At 43.5% G+C, this 22,081-nt stretch overlaps 1 long non-coding RNA gene and 1 pseudogene across 3 annotated transcripts in view; one reads left to right on the forward strand and one right to left on the reverse strand.

The window, feature by feature from the left end:
- The window catches only part of LOC144822106 (sterol 26-hydroxylase, mitochondrial-like), a 138,298-nt pseudogene that overhangs the window by 76,243 nt on the left and 39,974 nt on the right, over positions 1-22,081 (forward strand). Inside the window, exons 6-7 of the transcript XR_013608564.1 lie at positions 3,203-3,369; positions 17,437-17,518. The product of XR_013608564.1 is annotated as a sterol 26-hydroxylase, mitochondrial-like (transcript). The remainder of the gene's footprint in view (positions 1-3,202; positions 3,370-17,436; positions 17,519-22,081) is intronic.
- LOC144822107 (uncharacterized) overlaps positions 1-22,081 on the reverse strand; it is a 137,517-nt gene that overhangs the window by 48,630 nt on the left and 66,806 nt on the right. Inside the window, exon 2 of one of the 2 annotated variants that reach the window (XR_013608565.1) lies at positions 3,181-3,394. This is a non-coding gene — a long non-coding RNA (uncharacterized LOC144822107). Of the gene's footprint in view, positions 1-3,180; positions 3,395-22,081 lie in introns of those variants that run through there. The other variant, XR_013608566.1, reaches the window with a different exon arrangement.

The raw sequence follows: 22,081 nt of genomic DNA on the forward strand, positions 1-22,081 counted from the left end.
ACACCGGTCGCATTACTGGAACTGGGAGAAAGGGAACTCGGCTGGGGTTTGCGCCCCTTTCCAGGCATCCATCTCTGCATTGACAGATTTTCTCAAGAGTTCACTAAATGAGTGAATCCTGTCTCATCGCTGCGGCTTCTTGGTAAGGAACCCTTTGATCCAGATTCATGCCTGATATGAATTATTCCGATGCTGCACTCTGACGCTCCTATCACTCAATGCCCACCCTTGCCCCACTATGTCTCTTCCAATACTTCTAAACCCAAACTGCTACCACTTGCTGTCGCCATCCGCCCTGGTGTTCCATATTCCATATATTCCTGGTGAGTAGACATTGTTCGATCTCAGTATTTTTTGCGTTCCATGTCTGCTTCCGTCTATTGGTCTACTCTAGCGCTCTTCACGGGGTCTCTCCCATCCCCGCTGCCTGACTGGAACTACACTGCCCTGTGTTTCTTGCATCGTGTGACACTTTGCACCATTTATGTTCACTAGATGTCCTGAAGAGGAAAGTGTGAATTGTAGGGTTGTAGCCACCCCTATAAAGTACACTTGCCTCATTCAGTTTCTTTCTCTCTACACTGGTGGGTTTCACACTCCGCCTCACGATGGGCACCATTTTATGCCTCCCTAACGCAACCTGCACCAAGGTTGTGAGAGAGGCTTTGGAGTGACCAATGAGGACCGTCAGCCAGAACAGCAGAAAAGAATTGAACACCTGAATATCCCACTAATGGAAACACACACACATTAAATACGTCTGGCCGAATGATTACCTGATGATCCGGGTTATTGACGGTCTTTGAATTGTGTTCCAGGAGCACTGCAGGAGCCAAGTCATGAAGCAATCACCTTTATAGCCCCGGCTGTGCACATAGGCACTAGATCTGAACTATGCTCACTTCACTCTTCTTGAGAAATTGCATAACCTTTTTACTTGGTAGTCATGGGAATAAACAATAAACCTTGGTATCAGAATGTATAGGGTCACACATGGCAACACAATTTAATTATCAACTTTAAGATGTGTGGGGTTGTTATTGATCAAGGCTAGGACAAGTCCCAGGGGATTAATGATTGCTGATGGTTTATTGGTTTAATCAGAACCAGTTGTGTAAAGTGGTACAACATGTCCAGCTGAACTGAGTGAAAGGGGAAGCAACAGATGGGATATCCCTGGTGAAGGGAGGCCATTCCACTCCATTGAAATGTATTTCAGTCTGTTCTCACCTCCACTCTAGTCTGCCTTTCCTTTGGCTTCCCTCTATGCTTCAGTTATCTCTTTCTCTAATCTCTTTCTCTTTGGATAGCATAAATACAAAATCTTTGTGTCTCTTCTCTCTTTTAAACTTCCTTATTTTATTTCCTCGTGCTTATTTGCAATACAGTTGCAGATGACCTAGCGTGCTGTTCACTCCAACTAAAATAAAAGTGAGTCTCTTTTCTCAACTATTTCAAGGTCTATATTTTGCTCAGATCCCATTCCCTCTTCCTCTCCTGCATTTTCCCTCTTTCCAAGTCTATGACTGATTTTGATGCTTCCCTTCCCATTCACCGGTTGGAAATTCTTTAATTATTCATATGCACTGGGATTCATTCTAGGCAGTGTGTGTTCTAAAATAGTTTACCTTGTCTGTGTCTTTAAAGAAAGGACCCAATCCTCTGCTTATAAGCCCTTGATCTGCCTGAAAGCCAACAGTCCAACCACAAATGCCAGGCCACATTCCCTCTGAATGGGGGACGAAAGCACCCCAAGCTTTGTTTCGGGTTTCATGGGGCCTCGTTAGTGAGATGTTGGTGTATCGGAATGTCGTTGTGACATATCGTCTTCTATAAATATCATGTACTCAATATAGTTTGCAATTCATCACTGTATTGGGGTTACTAATTGAAAATTTATACCCAATGGATTATATTTTTGTAAATTATTTTTAGGGTACATCAATTATATCCGGCAATATTTTTTTATAGGATATTCTGACATACTACAAAATCCGAAATGTATAGAGTGCTGAAAATAACTCGTGAGGGTCTCAAGGCACTGAACCCAGTGAGATAGCGCGTTAGTCCTTATTGCATAGTTACCTCTGGGCTTACATTTGGGCATGGTGACCGCACTTAGGGGTGTCTTAAATTGTTAGCAACTGAGTGATGTATGGAAATGCCTTATCTAATGTTACCCACTGGCATTAACTTTCGATGAAGTACATTCCATTTTTATTTTGTGTGTGCTCCCATTTTTAGCTCATCTGTTCCAAGCATGTGCGAACCGCTGTTGGTGCTGCCCAAAAGGGCGCAACTAGACCCGTACTGCTAGGTGATGCCCCCTTTGATCAAAACACTGTTGGCTTCAAATAGGTTTCAACGTTTATGGTCAATCACGGTGAAGGGAAAGGAGGGCAATTCAGGATGGATTTGTGTTTATTTGGCGGGCCACAACTTCCTCGTCTGAAATGGTACAGTGAGCAAGAAAACAATGGACTGACTGGGACCCAGAATATTTACGAATGTCTGATATTAAACCAATTGTCCCAGCCATCATTATATTTCTCATTGAATTACCCCAAATTGAGATAGAAGGTCCAGATGTGGGTCCCAACATGTTCTGTGCCATGGGATGCAAGCTTTGCCTCCAAACAAGTGATATATTTCTGGAGTTCATGCCCCTACCTGGAATCTGGGCTGGACTGTTTCTGGTTGGGCCCAGAATGAGTCATTTGTGACTCACTCATTTCCCATCGCACTTGCTTCTTGCACTTTGATGGAGACTCACTCAGTGCCCACATTAGTGCACTTCAATATAGACTCACTCATTGTCCACATAATTGACCGAATACACTTCATTTGCAGACTCACCGATTTCCCACATCACTGGTTTCTCATGCTTTAATTCAGGCTTATTTATTCTGTTGGTCGCTGCCTACAGAAACTTCAGTGGGGACTCCCTCATTCCCCACATCACTTTTTTGTGCTTCAAAGGATTCACTCATTTCTCACATCAGTGGCCTCATGACCTTCAATGTAAGATCACTCATTCTACACATCATTGCACTTAAATGGAAACTCCTTCATTCCGGATATCGCTGGCATCTTAAATGTGGATGGAGTTGTAGTCATTCTACTTTAGTTTCACATCTTTGATCATTAAGTCAATGCCACATTCACCCCCACATGCCTCACCTTTCTTGCTTCTCCTCCACAGACTTCCAATACATTGGCTTGGACCCTGTACCATCTCGCGAGGGATCCTGAGCTTCAGGGGACCCTCTTCCAGGAGGTGATCAGTGTGGTTCCCGCTGGCCAAATTCCCACTATGGGGGACATCACCAAGATGCCACTTCTGAAGGCCGTCATCAAGGAGACGTTACGGTAAAGAGGCTCATCGGGTTCACACCTAGTGGGAATGATTTATTTAGTTAGATTGTGCACAAAACAGAATAACAGTACCTAGACACTGAGAGTCAAAAGATTGTGCAATCAGAAGATCGGAGAGACAGCCAGGATGTCAAAGCTTTGTGCAAGGACAGCAAGTACTTTTCTTTCAAATATGCAGTAGAAATTGATTTCAGAGATTGCCTTGTACACATTTTTTCAATTTTGTTTGTTTGTTTTGTTTGTTTTTTTGCTTACAAATGTGAGAGTTCCCTAAAGACATTTATAGACCAGAGCCAGGATCTTTAAGTCTACAAAGGCCTTAAAAGGAAGCCAATTATTATGATTCTGGTGGTGGGAGATCATTCTATTTTAGAATTTGCGCAGCACCTCACCCACCTATCAAGGCCGCAAACCCCTTGTGATGAGACATTGCTGCGTTGTTTGTGCGTGGCTGATCGCGTGTGAGTAATTAGTTTGCCATCGGTGTGAAGTGTTGGGAGCCATATGTAAGGATCGGAAGACTGCTCCATTCGGGTTGCAACACACGTTTTGCTGCAGTTAATCCTGGGTAAAGCATATAGATATAATTGAGATAGTCACGCTTGCACGTTCTTACTATCTTCCTGGTGGTTTTGAAATAGTCTGGGGCGCTGCAAGTTATATCCGCCACTTTGGAGGGTTTGTAGTAGAAAAAAGCTTTATTCGATTTTAGTAAGAATATAAAATCATAAAAGCATCAACAACAATCAAACTTGTAAAAAACTGTACCATACAGGATAAGAATCATCGTTTAAGAACATAGTAAAGTTTTTCTTTTTAAAAAGACACTTTTTAGAAAATTTATCATAATTGCCACACAAAATTCATCTTCTAAGAGCTGAAGATACAACAAAGCAATCCGACAATGTCGCCATGAGCCAAATTTTTTCAGAAGTGGTTTGATCCATCGAACTCTTTCATTTTGATAAAAGCCACAAAAGCAGATCACATGCAGAGTAGATTGGACAGATCTTCCATCGCACGGGCAGTAGATAAGTTTTTTGGACCAATCATTAGTTTGAGGGAAGGACACTAAGCGGAAAAAAATGTCGAATCTGAATCTGGTGAGTAGGTACCTGTCAAAGGCCCTAGGGCACCAGATCAGATAGGACTGCATATTTACAGAAGTGAGCAAAGAATGGTGACGAAGACCCGAAACTTTGCTCAGTTCTACCGCTAGCCTCAGAGATTCTAGATAGGCCCAACATTCTGTTTTAAGAGCTGCCCTTTTGATCCTGCAAAGCCCCCTCGGTTCGTTGTAATACTCAGGTTTACCCAAGTCAAGGCAAAACTTACAAATGTAAGTTAGCCAGGGTATTTTGTGAGAATTATCAAGGGCCATGACATCGAGTAAGATTTCTCTGTTTAGAACTAGCTCGTCTGTAGTCCAAACCCTGTGCCAGAGAAGTAATGGCTGCATCGCAATCAGGTCACTAATGTGACGAACCCCAAGCTCAGCATGGCAATTATACACTGCAGTACTAGGTGGAACAGCTAAAATAAACCTTAAAAAAGCATTTTCTACAAATTGTAAGTCTCTAGAATCAAGAATGCCCCAGACGCCTGCCCCGTAAATTGCTGTACTTACACATTTGGCAGAATAAATCTTAAGTAAGATAACTGGAGGTCTTTTGCCCATTTTGCGCGAAAAGGCCATGAGAGCTGCAGTGGCCTTTTTAAACGAAAGGGTTCTACTCTTAAGTGCTGGGCCCCAGTGTCCAGCGGCCTCCAGTACTACTCCCAAGTATGTGAAGGTTTTAGTAGTCAGCACTTTATCCCTACCAGCGAACAATTTGCAGGTTTTATATCTACCTCTGGTACAAACCATTGCAAAGGTTTTCTTTACATTTAGAGACAATCCCCTCTGATCCATAAAATTAATATATGAGTCTAAGGCTAACTGCAAACCCCTCTCAGTTCTTGCCATAATGACGGCGTCGTCCGCGTATAATAGGGTCACTACCTGTTTTGAGTTGATTCTAGGAGAATCTATAACTTTAGACGCCAAAACCTCTTCGAGATCATTCGTATAAAGATTAAAAAGGAGGGGCGCAAGGACACACCCTTGTCTCACCCCTCGTTTCACATGAAAAGGTTTGGTACATTCACCATTGACACCGAATCTCACCCTTGCCCTAGCCCCAGCATATAGTTGTCTTTTTTTTTTTTTTTTTGGTCCTCATTTGCCTTGCCCTCAATTTGGGAAATACCAACCACCTTGCGTGTCCTCCTCTGAGAGTCAGGTAAGAAGATGACCTTTACCCGACTCCAGCTCCAGAACACGAGTATAAAAGAATGGTGGCAGAAAAATCCCAGGAGAAAGAGAGACTTTGGGAGCCTTACGCTAACTCCATCAAGGTATATTTCAACCTGTAGGACTTCCATAGTGACGTGACCAGACCCAGTCCAAGGAGTGTTAAGGGCATAATCATAGGACCCGGGGAAAAAAAAAAAAAAAAAAAAACCCCGGAACACTATCTCCACTGGGTCAACAGGTCCCAAAAAGAAATACTACTTTTATTGCATGGTCTACTCAAATCCATTTTCGATGTTTCATATAGGGATGTAAGCCAGCCAGAGTGTAATGGAGCAGTTTTGTCTACCCAGTGAATACAGATTTGTCTTCTGGCCAGTAAGATGGCATAGAACAGGAAAGATCTCGCCTTGCCGATAATACTGTCTTCCCACCCGAAGATAATAAGTGGCAGATTGATTGACAGTGATATATTTAAAATGGAATTTAGAGTAGATCTCACTTCCTCCCAGAACTGGGCAATTTTAGGGCATTCCATGAACATATGAATATCTGATGCTTCCAATAAATTACATTTGTTGCATTTCTTGTCTGGGAGAAACTTGGAGAGTCTCGACGGAGTAATATATGCCCGATGAACTGTGAACAGGTGGTTACGTCTTAACCATGATGGTTTTACAATTTTATAAAGGAGGGTGAAAGATTTTGACCATATCTCCTCGCACTGAAAGCCAGTCGTCTCCCCCCAAAGTTTATCTGGGAGGACAAACTCCCCATCAATTTCTTCCATTAGCTGCCAATACTGCATATAGTTGTCTTAAAAATATGATAATAGAGTCATCTATTTTGAGTTTTTCCAGTACTTCCCACAGCCGATCGTGCCTAACACAATCGAATGCGGCACTGAGATCGACAAATGCCGCATACAATTTTCCTGCCTTGGCCTGTACATATTTTCCTTGAAGGAGTGTAAAATTTAGAACCTGCTCGATGGTGCCCATCCCCTCTCGAAAACCGTATTGGACCTTTGATAGAACTCCCGCGTCTTCAACCCAAGATGATAATCGATTAAGGACAACCCTCCCCACAATCTTCATAAAAGAATCGAGAAGGGAAATGGGTCGATAACACGAGGGGCTCTGTCTGTCTGCCTTCTTGAAGATAGGGATGATGATGGAATCACACCAGGTTTTGGGGAGGCCCAGCTCACCACTAGCATCCATAGCTCTTTTCAGGATAGGGGACCACAAATCTACCGAATATTTAAACAGGTCAATAGGAACCCCGTCAATTCCCGGGGCCTTACTTCCCTTACTCTGTTTTATAGCGGTGGTCATTTCGTCGTTAGAGATTCCCAAGTGAACTTGATTGGAGGTCCACAATACCTCTTTTTCGGAACCCTCCAAATCAACTAGTTTTAGGGTCTCCCCTGGATTATAGACTTCCGAAAAGAAGTCAATCCAAGAAGATTCGCTAATAGCGACCTCGATCCTCGCGCTATTTATAGTATTAAAAAACGGTGCATTAACTGCACGCCAAAATAGGGCGCTGTCCTTAGAATGGGCTGCATGAACCAAATTATTCCAGGCCTCCTGCTTTATATTTTTCTTGCAGTTACTTCTGGACATTCAATAATTTTTTCTGCAGATAGCCACCTCTACCGAGTCCCTAATCTTATTATGTAATGCTGCCTTCAAAAGGGAATGTGCTTTAGAGCAGCCGCATCAAACCATGAATCTGTCGATTTACTTTGAGAAGAATCTCGCCCGCTCCGTGACAAACTTTCTCTGATGTTATAAGAGATAGTATTAAAAGCTTTCAACACATCCTCACTAGAAGTCTCTTCATCTAGACACCTCTCAATATGATCAAGAGAACCCCTGACAATCTTATTATGCACGGACTCTGCATCATTACAACTCCATTTAATAGAGTACCCATTAGGTCTAGGCATTTCACAAGATTTCAACCATGACAGTCTCTCTACCAAGGAATTATGTTGAACCTGTGGGCATCTGATATTAAAGGAGAGAGGAAGATGATCACTGAACCCGACCAAATGAGTGCAAAAATCAAAATACCATGAAGCATAACATTCAGATGCCACGATATAGTCAATGGTGGTACCATGTCCTCTCCCCACAAAAGTTGCACTAAAATCAACACAGGGAGTTCATAATCTGTTAACAAAATTTAGATTAAAAGATGCTAATAGTTCATTCAGGAAGTCCCCCCCGTCCCTATGAAGAAAATGAGGGGTCGATTCATCTACACCTATGCCCATAGGTCCACACCCCCCAGCTACTAAATCACACAAATTGTGATTAAAATCCCCCCCGCCAACAATAATACAATCCCTTCCATTAGGGGTAAGAATCCCCTGTAAAGCCTTGCTCAGTAAAAGAACCATATCGGTTAGTGAGCATTTAAGTGGGTTGTTATAGATGTTAATCAGAATAATATCGACCTTAGCACTCATCCGGATTGAAAGAACCTGGAAATAACTTCCCTGGGTGACAAGTTTAGTTTTCACAGCACCCAGGAGATTAGAGATGTATATACACAGCCCACCGCAGTTTCTCCCACGTTTGGATGGAAGGGCCGGAACATGAAAAGTGGTGTACCCGTTAAAATGAACAGGTTCAGTTGACCAGGTTTCTTGGAAACACAGTATACCAAATGCATTTACAAATTCAAACCAGAATAAGTCCAAAACCCTGTCCTTAATGCCTGCAATGTTCCAGAATAAAACGCTATAGTTGGGAGCCAGTATTCTGTTACTACGTGTTATCAAGGGCACAGTGGGCTGCCTATCTGTATTAACTATGGGTACTTCCACTCTTACTGGGCCCAAGTTGCACATATTGGCTCCAGTACCGAAATCATGTATTTCTGGAGCATCACAATCCAAAACAGTAAGGGGTACAAAACCAGATGTCATGCAATTTCCTGAAACATTCTGAGTGGTTAATTCATAACGTTGACCTACTGTGACATCAGTACCGTTATCAAAATATGGAGGCTTTGGAAAATGACTCGGTCGGGTCTGTAGAAGTGATTTTCACCTCAGTCAGTCCACACCCTCCAGATTACACAGGCCATCGTACCGGTTATAGATAGGAATTTGGAAGTGGCTCGATGGCCAAGGGACGGGTGGAGCGTATGGGCTGTTGGGAAGAAGATTCCGATGATCTGGATAAGGCTGACGGATAGGGTAAACTGGGAATGCTGGCTGTAATGGAATTAGGGGTCTTGGGGCGTTTTGAAGGCCTTCTGAATGAGGATAGCGCGGTCTGCTCGTATGGTTGAATTGTGGATTCCTTGATGATCTAATTGGTCTATCCACTTTAGCAAACCAAGAGCTGGGTTTCCTGACCGGGCTTACCAACTCTCTTGGATAGAAATAGGGCAGATCTCTAGGGACTATCGAGCTGCTTCCTGAAGAAGAAGACCAATTCAGGATATAACTAGCCGCCCTTTTGTCCCTAAAGCTGATTATAATAATATCCCCAGAAATATTTTTAGTACTAGGGCCCAGCCACCCAAGACGACGTACCATAAGGATTTCGCCGTTTAAGTGTGGGGGTAGTGGTCGGTTCTGTTTAAGCCAATGAATGGCTTTGTTCTTAAGTTGGGATTGATCTTCTTTCTTTCCCTGTTCTAGGGCTGGAACAGCCGTCAAGATCACTACAAATGGGGCAGCCTCTGGGGGAAGATTTACTCTATTTCTTTTAGGTATGTGAATCTTAGCTGGAACAGTCACAACCAAAGGCTTAGATGTGGCTCCTCCCAGAACCGAACTCTCCCTTATTACACCATCTGTTTTGTTAGCTGTTTGAACAGAAGGTAAGCCCGCAGATGACTTAATACTACTAAGCTGTTTATCCAAGGGCCGAGAAGCAATAGCCTTGGTAACATTACTATATGTAGGAACAGGGGAACTCACACTAGAACCCTTGGAGGGCATTACGGGCCCCCTAATAGTTTTCTCTATCTCCTCCAATTGTTCCGTTATCCTCTTTAACCTCTCGACCAGGGGCAAAGTGAAAGATCTAAGCATTTTCTCGATGCCCCCCATAAAATCTAATCCCTGCTGCTCTCTAACGGGAGAGGTATTCACTAATGGGGAGGATGAAATAGGAAGGACCTGAGCTGACTTCTTGGAACAGAAGGAAAACGCCGTTTTCTCCTTGACTTGGACAGAACCCTTTCTGCGTCTTTTATTTGGCGGGGGGCCAGGACGTCGGTGAATATTCACAACGTCAAGCCGAGTGATAGGCTTAAGTGGAGGCTCAGTAATTAATAACAAGTCATCTTTCAAAAGTTCCACCTCATCATGGATACTAATTAAGGAAGCGGAAAGGTTTGTGATAGGATTTAGGGCAGACAGTGATTCCGGGGGAGTATCCCTGGTTTGAAATAGTAGGGGAATACTGGAATCCAACGGGAGCTCAGGACTCGTGGGGCCGTCGGCTTTATCAAAAATCGATGATGATGTGGGCGTAGCAAAGCCCTGTGTGGATCTATTGTTTTTAATGAATTCAATCGATCGGCGCCTGTTGGCGCGTCGCTCAGCTAACACTAAATCCCTATCAGGGGACAAGGCCGTTCTAAAGACAAAATTATCCAAGGTACTTTGTTTAGCTCCCACCACCTCAGGTGGGGTCAGGGCGGCCTGAGACATTTCCCGCAATAAGTTAGTCGAAATGGCAGGGAAAACTCAGTGACTCGATAAACCCGAATAGCCGGTACCCTAACGATCAAGGTATAGGATTACTAAAAACAAGGGAAACAAGGAAAGAACAACAATACACCCGCAGTACAGTAATGGTAATGTGGTGCCAAGCCTCCTCTGGCCTCGGAGGGCCTCAGAGGGTCCGCCCTTTGCCCGGGCTTAGCCCCGCGCGCTCCCGCGCAGCGGTAACCTCTGACAGTTATGTAGAGCTATGGCGGGGGGGCGTGACCGGCAGGGAGAGCAGCCACAGGTGTACCGAGCAGGGACTCCTGGGAAGTTGAGTCCCTGCTGTACTACTCGCAGCCCTGCCGGTATCAAGATAGCAGTGTGCTTCAGTCCCGCAAGCCCCTCTGCCTCACAGGTCCAAGTGTCAAAGCGGGATCCGCGGAGCGGGTCCGGCAAGACGTTGTGCAGATCCTGAACACGAGGACAATCAGCGCGGTCCGCTTTCCACTGGGCGTACCTCTTCAGTCAAGGGAGTCAAGTGGAGGGTTTAAAACAGTAATGAAGTTTGTTGAATGAAATATTTGGTTGAAACTCAACAAACCCAAACAAGTATAATAGCTGGTATTCTGGTGTCGCTTATCAACCTCCCCTCTCCCCAGAGTTTTGTCTAAATAGCATTCAGATCTCATGTGACCAAACCAACCTGCAGGTCTCCTAACACCCACTCAGATCTTATGTTGCCTAATATTGAGGACTGGCTTTTGGCTTGGGTAAGCTGTGCCCAGACACAGGGCGCAGTTATTTCTGCATTAAAGCAAATAGCCGCATCCCTCCCACTTGGCTCCAGTGGTTCAGTGTAAAGCGTTTTCAATCCTTTACATCCCACAGATTCAGCCCCCTTCCTTTCCCTCCCTTCACTCCCTGCCTCCTCACACCAACAGCCACTTCCCCCCTACAAGGAACAACTTGGCACTGGGGTGACAGAGCTAAGCTATGAGTGATTCACGTGAGTTGGGGATGTCCTCCAATGGTTGTGTTCGCGAGTCAGTCACTGATGTACTGTAATCCGCCGGAGAGTGACCTGTGAACCCAAAAGTGTCCCCTTCTGCCCAGAGTCCTTTTAAGGATTTTGGGGGCCCTGGGCCAAATGTATTGAGGGGGGCCCTGTTCGGTACTGCTTTGAATTAATGATCAAATTTCAGCTCTTTCATGCTATCTTTGGACTGGTTACTGACACTGCAGATGTACACCCCTCCAAATTCTAAATGTGGATACATCTTATATTATAGCCTTCTTGCCCGCCGTTGCGGGCTGTACCAGCTATTAAAGGCCAGCTGCCGCTTTAAGGGCCCGAGCCGAAGGCGTGGGACTTTAACAAGGGATGGGACTATGAGCTCTGAAATACAAAAAATAGAAACACATACAACTGATGCATGCACTAGCATGGTACTGAATTAAAATGGAAGACATAGAAGTTTACATGAGCACTAATTCCTTTAAACAAAGTCACAAAATGTGTTTTTTAGGCACATGGGTGAACTTAAAGTCGGCAGCTCTGTCTGTAACACCACATCCACCCCCTTATGTGCTTCCTTCTCTTTCCTGTGGCTCCACCCTCAAAAACCCTAGAACACTCTTGCCACCCCTCTCCTCATTGCCCCAGACTGCCCAATCTCCTATGTCCCTGGCACTCCATTAACCCCCTGCTACACAGTACTCCTTTGGAATAGTGGTAGTCGAATACCTGAGAGCAGAGCTATCAAATTAAGAAATGTACTCTCTGGTACCCGACACCCAGCTGTTCCAAGGCGCTGCTGCTGGACCTCTTTCTGCCAGGCCACAGTGTATGACTTCTCAGAGTCTCCAGTAGTGACATACTAAGGACCATGCAGTATTTTTGTGACAGGCATATTTTCTGCCTGCCACAAAAAGACCACAAATTTTGGGGGTTGGGGATCACAAAGTTTACATTATTTTGCCACAAAATTAGCTATCCCAGGCCGCATCCTGGGCTGTCTTATAGGGTACTTTGATGTAAAACTGGTGGACTTCCCATAACTATGGCATAACAGTGGCAATAATATTTCGATTCTGATTGGCTCAATTAAAGATGCTACATACAGTATACTATCTGAGAACACAAATGAAGATATTTGGTCAGTCTAATGACTAAAACCGTGAGAAACTGTGGCCAACCTGGTACCTTTTTATCATATTTCCTGGCAAGGCCCCAAAGTTACTGAATTCTGGAAAGAGGTCTCCAAATGCTTGGGGGAAATATGGGACGCAGACCTGCACTGCTCCACTAGAACAGCTACTGGGCATATGGGGTGACGACGCATCATATATAGCGTATCGTGTTTATGGTGGCAAGGAAGGAGGTAGCTAGAAAATGGGGACGGTCTGTGTATGACGACTGGAAAGGTCGTGCTTAAGAGCAAATGGAAAAGAGAAAATCATTAACAGACACATCACCAACTACCTCAACATACTCCAACTAAGACACCGCTCAGTCAGGTTTCAGACCCAATGACAGCACTGAAACTGTCCTGTTCGCTGCCACAGATGACATCCCCATGACTCTGAACAGAGGGGTCAGGGTAGACCTAATCCTCCTGGACCTCTCCGCAGCATTCTCTCACCCCATCCTCATCCAATAGCTACACAACATCAGAATCCAAGGGCACGCACTATGATGGGTGTACTCCTTCCTGACTGGAACAACCCAGTCATTTAGGCTGGCTCCCTACACCTTGGATGCCATGACCTCATCCTCTGAGTGCTGCATAGATCCTCCCTGAGCCCGATGCACACATGATCTCTCTAGCCAGCATCATCCGCTCCTACAACATCAACGTCCTCTCCTACAGTGATGACACACAGCTCATTCTCTCCCTCCCAGACACAAAGCCCAGTCCCTTGATCAAGTTCAATGCCTGCACCTGGTGGCCAACAGAGAAATGGCCGAGACCCACCCCACCACCCATGCCGTGAACCTCGAGCTCCTCATTGACAGCAACCTCGACATGACTGCCCAAGTCAATGTCAACATAGTCTTCTGCTTCCAGACCCTAAAGATTCTGAGGAAGACTTTTAAATTGCTCCCAATCAGCACCCTGAAAACCATCATGCATGCCCTGGTCACAAGAAAGTGGAACTACAAGAACACCCTCCATACTTGGATTAAAACCAGAAGGCTGCAGACCATCTAGAACTCAGCTGCCATAATCATTCTTATCCTCCCATGCTGCACTCGTATCACAGCACACCTGAAGGAACTCCACTGACTCCCATTCACCAGTGAGCACAATTAAAACTCCTCACCTGCACTTTCAAGGCACTACATAACACTGGCCCAGCATACCTCTACAATCTGACTGGCTTTCACAAACCTTCCAGACACCTCTGCTTATCTGGACTCCTCCTTGCACAAATCACATGCATACGTAAAACCAGTCGACCCTTCTCCTGCATCTCTCCTAAAGCGTGATCTGGGTTAAATACATCATTGTTTTGCTCACCATGCCACCCCAGTTTAAACCTGGCCATGTGCAAATCAGTCTTGACCCTGTGCCTCATGGGAACAGTCCAGCCTGAACTGCAGAAACCCTGAAACCGGTCCTAGGATGCTTGTTTCTATTCCAGGGAGGACCTGGCCTGGCATTTCGGGCTGGACTGTTCTCATTGGGTGCAGGGTCAAGACTGATTTGCATATGGCTGGGTTCAAACTGGAGCATGAGGGAGCAAAAGAACGATGGATTTGGGCCCAGATCACTGTACTGGGGGACATTGTTCTGCATTCTGTCTATCAATTGTTCTTTTTGCAGATGATATAGGCTACTACATAAGTTCCGTGGCATTCATCATAGTGGATTTTATTAGGACTTTGTAGCCTACCATCTCATTTAAGGCCAGGAATAGCTGAATTTGTTGACAACCAGCTGGTGAAATAAAGGCTTTAAACATTTGCCTTCAGCCCTTCTCAAGTAGTCAAAATTCAACTGACACAGATTTAACCCAAGCAGATGACGCTCAACCACATTAAAAAAAGTATCCCCCCAAAACGGTTCTTTAAATGGGTTTAATTCAGAACCCTTCATACCCAGCCTGATATCCATGTACTCTAGAGCTACACTGGTCTCCCACCAGTCTTTAACAAACACCATTGCACCAAAGAAACTATAGAGATTGCCGTGGTGTCCTTCAATGTACCTCTCATCCTTCAAAATAGTAATTGCTGTCCGATCATGATGCCCTAAAACATTCTACCATTCATGCCAAATAATGGCAAACAACTATTACTAGGATCTTTGCTAAGTCCTTGGGCTTCTTACATATATATTTTTTCTGGTAGAAGTTAGTCTTTGGTAGAGGCAGAAGAGGATACAGGCCCCATCACTCGGTTAAAGAGTAAAAAGCCACGTTTTTAAGGGCTGATGAAAAGGAATGTGAGCCTGAAGACTGGAGATGGAATAAGGAAGAGAATTCCAAAGCTTGCATGCGGCCACAGTTAAGATTTCTGCCTGAGGATCACAGCTATTGGGGGAGGGGGAAAGGCGATGGAGTATATCGTTGGAAATTGTTTTTAAGCTCTCTAGGCCTGAAGTTATGGAGAGCCTTGTGAACGATAGACAGCACCTTAACAAATATTTGTTTGTTAACAGGCAGCCTGTGAAGCTTCTGAATCACTGCCGAGACTGATTGGAATTTGGGAACATCAAGAATAAGTCTAGCTGCTGTGTTCTGTATCAGCTGCAATTTTGCCAGAACAGTCTTCTTGATTTCTAGTTACAGAGCATTGCAGTTGTCCAACCTGGAAATAATGAGTGCCAAAGACACATGTTTACGTGCCGGAAATGAGTTATATGCAAACACTTTCCTTAGGGACTTCATAATCCAAGAATAGGTCAAAACTATCTGGTTGACCTGCTGGTCGAGCAATACATTTTTATTGACCAATACTCCAAGGTTCTTAGCGGAGTCAGTTGGAAAGGGTAGAGGCCCCAGGCTATCTCGCTGCCACAAATGGGTCCATTCGGATGGTTGACTACCAAAGAGCAAGAGTTCCGTCTTGTTTCTATTGAGGCTTATATATTATTTTTCCATTCATGTGGCAGCAGAGTGCATACAGTTTTTAAAATTGGTGGTCGTTGCCTCTGTGTCCTTAAAGATAGACTCAATACTGTACGTGGGTCAAGAACTACTGGGTGAAGATTTATGTGGTTCTGCGAGATGTCCTTGGGGTGGAGATACTACCGGAGGCCCGCAGGTGCATATTAAACGTTTGGGAACCCACAAATCTGAATGTGTACCGGAAACAATGGGTGACGTTGACATGTATGGTTGCAAAACGAAACAAAGCACAGTTGTGGGGAGCCAATCAGCCACCCCTGGTTGTGAAATGGGAGGAGGACTTAGATTGGTGCATGTTCAGGGAGAGGTCTGTCTACGTAGCCAGAGGTTGCCCTGAGAAGTGGGGAAAGGTAAGGGAGGCCTGGAACCGACACTGTGGAGATATTTGTACGCCCCCGATAAGTCCAGCAGAAGTAGAGGCGCAAGAATCCCCATGATAAATTATATCCATTTTGTATTCAATATTCTGTGCGTATGGAAAGTTATATTGACAAATTTAAAACTGCTGAAGTCACCTGGTGTTTTTCTATTATCAGGTTAATAAAAAGATTATTTTTTTTTTTTTAAAAGATACTCATTAATTTGTCATCAGCATAGGACCACTCTTAGAGCCAAAGGATCATAAGAGTTCTGCCAGCGGGGAGACATCCAAGTTGAATAATATAGGGCTCAGAAAGAAGGCCTGAGGAACCCCATGTGGCAAAGTTATGGAATCCGAACAAAAGTGGTCCTCCATAACGATCTAAGACCTATCATTCGAAAAATGTAAATTGATACTTGTAAAAAGATGCCTAGAGCTTCAGCGCTAGGTCTGTGACCCCAAGTTCTTGTATCTGCTCAACAAGCAGGTTCAGGAAGATGGTGTGAAAGGTTCGGATAAGTTAAGGATCAAATCCTCCGCTTGCCCTGTATCCACCATGGATGGATGTTAGTGGCTGCTGATACTAATGCAGTCTCCGTCCAATGGATAATCTTGAATCCAAACTGAGAGACATCCAGCAGGACAAATGTAATAAAACTGTATGGACACCCCATTGCAACCCTATTTTGAGGTAGGGATTCTTTGTCAACATTGCCTCTGTGCCTAGGCTCTTTGACAATTGTCAATTACAAGGATTTGTGAAATTCCTTTGGCTACTAAAGAAAAACCTGTGGGATACGCATACCTCTAAGTTCCTGCTGCGCTCCCTTTTTGTTAATACAAGTCGAAAGGTAGAAGTTAAACATTTAGGCATTGTAAGGGGATCGGCTGTGTCTTAGTCGCATCAAAGCTCCATGCTTAAAAAAACAACAAAAAAACATTTGTGTTCTAAATGATATTACTCGGACTATTATATGCTTCCTATGCTAAAACATAGTGGTTGGTGGATAAAGTAATTCACCCAAAAATTATTCTCTGCCTCGGTATGTAAGATTGCCCAGCGAGCAACTTCACCTATTCTTCTACCTTTAGAAAAGCCAGATGGCTGAAGCATCCTTGGAGGCTTCATTAGAAAACCATGCTCGAATGTTAGTGTTCTCTCCATGCCAACTTATGGTGATGTGGTGTTTTAAATGTTCCCTCATTGACCATATTAAAATTATATATATTTTAAGATCGTTTGTATTTATCCACATTCATGATTATGCATCCGATACCGTAGACAGCAAAACGGAGAAAGAAGATCTCACCACACCATCTTCTAGTGGCCAATAATCATCTGTGAAACCATGATTCCTTCTTTTAACCTGAGGGTGTAGAAGTTCCAGTTGTTTCTATAGTTTTGGGTTGCATTGGATGATAGCTTGTCATACCTTTTGGGGAAAGAAACTGGAATGCTAGCACAGATGGCATCATGACTAGATCAGTTTTAAGGTTTGTGGACTCTTTCATTCTTAGAGTTAAGCATCCATCCATGCAGGTGCACTATTACTCGGAGGACTACATAGGTGATTTTCTTGTTGCTTCTTTTAGACTCTATCCGGTGGTTCCCTTGAATGTCAGAATTGCTCTTGAGAAAGACATCGTGATTGGCGACTACCACTTCCCCAAAAAGGTAAGCTGCGATCGGTTGACGGAGAAGACTTGTTGATTTTTCTTTGTCTATTGATTATTCTCCATCTTCATAGGTGTTATATGTGAGCTCGTCACAATTCCAACTTGTAGAAAATGGGTCTGACAAGTTTATTTGGTTGAAGCATTCTTGGCAAATTTTTTTTCTTCTGGAATGTCTTTCACCAGGTTGACACCAGCTGCTGAAAGTGATTCCTAAAGAAACTTTTCTTTCTTCATGTTTAAATTTCTTTTTGTGGCTTAACACCCACCCATTTAAATCTGTTTTTGTTTGTAGACTTTCTTACCTGCCTTTCATTCTCCTTTTACTTCTCCCCCACCCTCTTTACTCCAGTTTGTTTCAGTGTTCTTAGTCCCTTCCCACTATACTCCTATTTATTTACAAACCCCTTACTCCTAACAAAATTCTTCCTGTGTTACATATCCTTTACCCCTTTCTACTTTACTCCCTTGTTTAGAACCCTCTTACTTCCACTTCCCTCTGTACTTAACTTATTTAGCCATTTACTCAGCCTCCTGCTTTACACCCATGTTTTACAAACCCCTTACTCCCACTTAACTGCCTTTTTTCAAACTTTTATTCCACTTCCACAAGCTTTAGTTCTTTCTTTACTCCCTTTTATCAGAAAAATGACTTCCCCTCTTGCTTTACCTCTATTTGTTTTGCAAACCATTACTCCCACTCATACATTGCTCCTGTTTTTTAAACTCCTTCCCCCACATGCATCATTGTGACTTTTTGCATTTCTTAATTTGCGAAAAATAAGGAATCGCAAATTAAGAAATGCAAAATGATATGCATCAATATTTTCGGTATTCTTTTGGGATTCGGTAAAAATCGCAATTTTTACCGAATCCCAAAGAAATACCGATTTCTTAACTTAATTTTCGCAATTCCCATTGATTCCTATGGGCCAAAAGGCCCATAGGAGTCAATGGAAATTGCGAGTGGCACTTAGAAAATTTCATGGGTGCAGGGGGGGGTCCAAAGGACCCCCCCATGCACCCCTGAAATGTATTTTTCGCATCATGTTGCACACACACATGTCCTAAGGACATGTGTGTCCGTAACATGAATGTTGAAAAAAAAACATTTTCAACATTTTACACACTTTTTCCAAATTTACCGAGTGGTTCAACCACTCGGTAAATTTGGCACCCTAATTGCGAATTTTCACTTTTTAAAAAAATGATGCATTGCTTTTAAGAAATCGCAAATCTGCGACTTCTTAAAAGCACCCGCAATTTTAGAATTCGCACACGTTACGAATTCTAAAATTGCTTCATGCATCCCAAAAAGCACTTTTGCATTCGCAAACGGCCGATTTTAAGGAATCGCACCGTTTGCGACTACAAAAATGCTTGATGCATGTGGGGGCTTATTCCTCTTCCCACTCAACTCCCATTTTCAAACCCCTTACTCCCTTCCGCACTTTACATTCTCAACAAACCCCTTACTTTTCCTCTGTTTGCCTAATTTGTTTTTCGGAATCATTACCCCCCTCCTATTTACTCATTTTTTAAATTTGAAAACCACGCACTTCCCCTTCTAATTTACTCCCTTATTTCTTTTTACAAACCCCTTACTTTTTTTTTTTTACAACATAACACTTACTCCCATTTCATTTTACTCCTCGTCCCGTAATACTCTCATTTATTTTTGCAATTTCCTTCTGCCCACTCCAGCTTTATTTCTTTATTTTTCATATACAAACCCCTTACTCTTCCTCTACGATACACCTGTCCTGATACTAAAAGATATTTTCCTGTAGAAGGTATTTCGTCATACAAGATTTTCCCTAAAATGCAGTTTTATTCGCCTGTTTTCTTCAAGCGGACTTATTAATTTTAGGAGTTCGCCAAAATGACACAATACAGTTTATTTGTGCCACAGAGATCATATGTAGGGCATGGACATCTAGGACATTTACGTGGATGGATTCAACACAGAGATAACTGCAGCTGGATTCATATTTTGCTAAGTTCAGAAATCAGTTCAGAAATCACCTGGGAGCCTTTTAAGGACGTGCAGGACTGCTGAACCATATTATAATTTGTAATCAGTAAATACTGCATAGATTCAAAGTTTTGTTAAAAGGTTAGTTTTCAAACAAAGTTAAATCTAAATATCTAAAAATTCCAGGCCAAGGGTTTGGGGACACACGTATCAAGCAAAATTGCGCTCACAAATGCCGAAATTCGCAGTGGTATGTATTAAGGCAAAACTGCGTGCAAAATAAGGAATTGCTAAATTTGTGATTCCTTATTTTGCGATTGATTTAAGGAATCACAAATTTTGCGACTCCTTAAATGCAATGTAAGAAGCACCAAAAAAGTGCAATTTGGCCTTAAGGAATCGCTAATTACCACCAACTTCAAGTTGGTGGTAATTTGCGATTTCTTTGAAAAATGCACTTTTTTGCATTTTTCAAAGTGCAATGTGAAGCACATACATGCCTTTAGGGCATGTATGTGCGCCACATGTGCACCCATGCTTATTTCAGGGGTGTAACAGGGTGTCCTTTTGACACCCTTGAAATTGCATTCTCAATTTGCGATTCTCTAATTTCTAATCACAAATTGAGAATGTTTTCCCATTCATTCCTATGGGCCTCTGGGCCCATAGGAATGAATGGGGAGGTATTCCTTAATTGCGAATCGCAATTTGAGATTCGCAATTAAGGAATATGTTGATTCGCAAAATTTATTGCACATCCTACATACATAGCATTTTGCGATTCTCAAATAGCGATTCTCAAAAAATCGCAATTTGAGAATCGCTAAAGAAGATTCTGATACATATGGCCCTTGATCTTTTATTTTAGTATTCCATGAGTTTTCAATGAGTTTTCAATAAGTGCTAGTCCTGTCGAGGGTTTGTTTTTAATTTTGTACCCTGGGAGCGTCAGTCTAGCAGTTCAATGTCAAGGCGATATTCCTGTAGACTGTGGTGCCTGCTTGTGGGACCTTTTGACCTCTGGGTGTCTCCACAGACTGCTTGGATTATGTAAACCTAAATTAGCGTTAGCGATGTCATCCGCTGCTGAAGAAGCTGAGGATTGGTTGGAGGTCCACGTGGCCGCTTTCGATCCCTGGGATATTTTGACCTATGATTAGATCACGTAGTTATCAAACCCCTGTACACGTTCATAAGATGGAGGGGAAGTTGCGTTTGTGGTCATATGCGATGATTTGACTCAACTGAGGGAGTTAAGTACTTGTTAGTTGAGAGAGCAGATGAGCAGGCAGTGAGAGTATTCAGTCAGTTGCTGAGAGAGAAAGATAGGAAGAAGTAAAGGACAAAAAAAAAGTCAGGAAGGTCTGAGTCAATATGTGAATTGGAGACCAAAGGATGCACTATGTGTTCCATCTAACCTTCCTTTGCATCAGCTAAAGCTAAGTTACTACAATATTTTTGTATTTCTCTGAATGCTGGATCACTTGTGGAGTTTTCCCCAACTTCTGGGCATTTCCAGCTAAAGAGCCAGACCCCTGGTGTGACTCTCCCTTGTCAGTCACCATAGTGTTGGAGTTGCCAAACTGACCCGCAGGTGATGTTTAGTGGTCCTTAGGTTTGCCTCTCTGGAAGGGGGATCATGCAGTCTTCAATGATCAGTTGAATATCCGTCCACATGTGACCTACACTGACCTACATTGGTCCGCCTGAGGAGTCCCTTCAGAGCCCCGGTAACTTGACTGTGCAGAGGCGTGGTTGACTAAGGGGCGGTTAACACCAATCACTCTCTTTAGCACAGACCCACCTGCAGTGTGCATTCACCTCCCACTGGATCATTGTAACTTTAGAAACTGGAGTAATTAGTCCAGTCAGAAGAGGGAGGTTGTATGGATCATTAACCAGCCTCTTATAAATATAAATGTGTAGTTTGTGTGTTGAATCATAAGTTCCAAAACACGTTACTGCTGCTGTTGCTCATAAGTTGGCAAGTGGTCAATATGGATTCCCTGCCTCGGTCTAGGACACCTGGATTGTACTTGTCCAGAACACAGCAAAGGGCCTGATTGAAAGTTGGGAGGTAGTGGAAAATCCTCTAATTCTTCGGAGCACTAAAAGGAGTTTCCTTCACAATAGGGATAATATGGTATCCACATGACAGAGTGAATTATCTGACAAATCAAACATTTCTTCTACAGATGTATAAATTATCCATCACCACATAATCAATTAGGGGAATTGTAAGCGCACTACTCACCCGTGTGGGTCTCAAGGCGCTGGGAGGGAGGAGGGTGTGGGTGGGGGCGAGCAGCAGTTCCGTTCAGACGAAGAGCTAGGTCTTGAGAGCCTTCCTGAAGGAGTTCAGGGAGGGGGCGCGTCTGATGTTGATAGGGAGATCGTTCCAGGTCTTGGCCACAACATAGGAGAAGGCCCTTCCCCCTGTCCTGGCTCTGCAGATGTGCAGGGTTCTGTGAGGCGAAGTTGGCGGAGTGGAGGTTTCTGTTAGGTGCGTGGAAGATGATTCTCTCGTTGAGGTATTGGGGTCCTGGGTTGTGTAGGCATTTGTAGGCGTGGGTGAGTATCTTTTTTTTT

The sequence above is a fragment of the Lissotriton helveticus genome, chromosome 3_1, assembly GCF_964261635.1.
Source record: "Lissotriton helveticus chromosome 3_1, aLisHel1.1, whole genome shotgun sequence".
In the NCBI taxonomy this organism is placed as follows: Eukaryota; Metazoa; Chordata; class Amphibia; order Caudata; family Salamandridae; genus Lissotriton; species Lissotriton helveticus.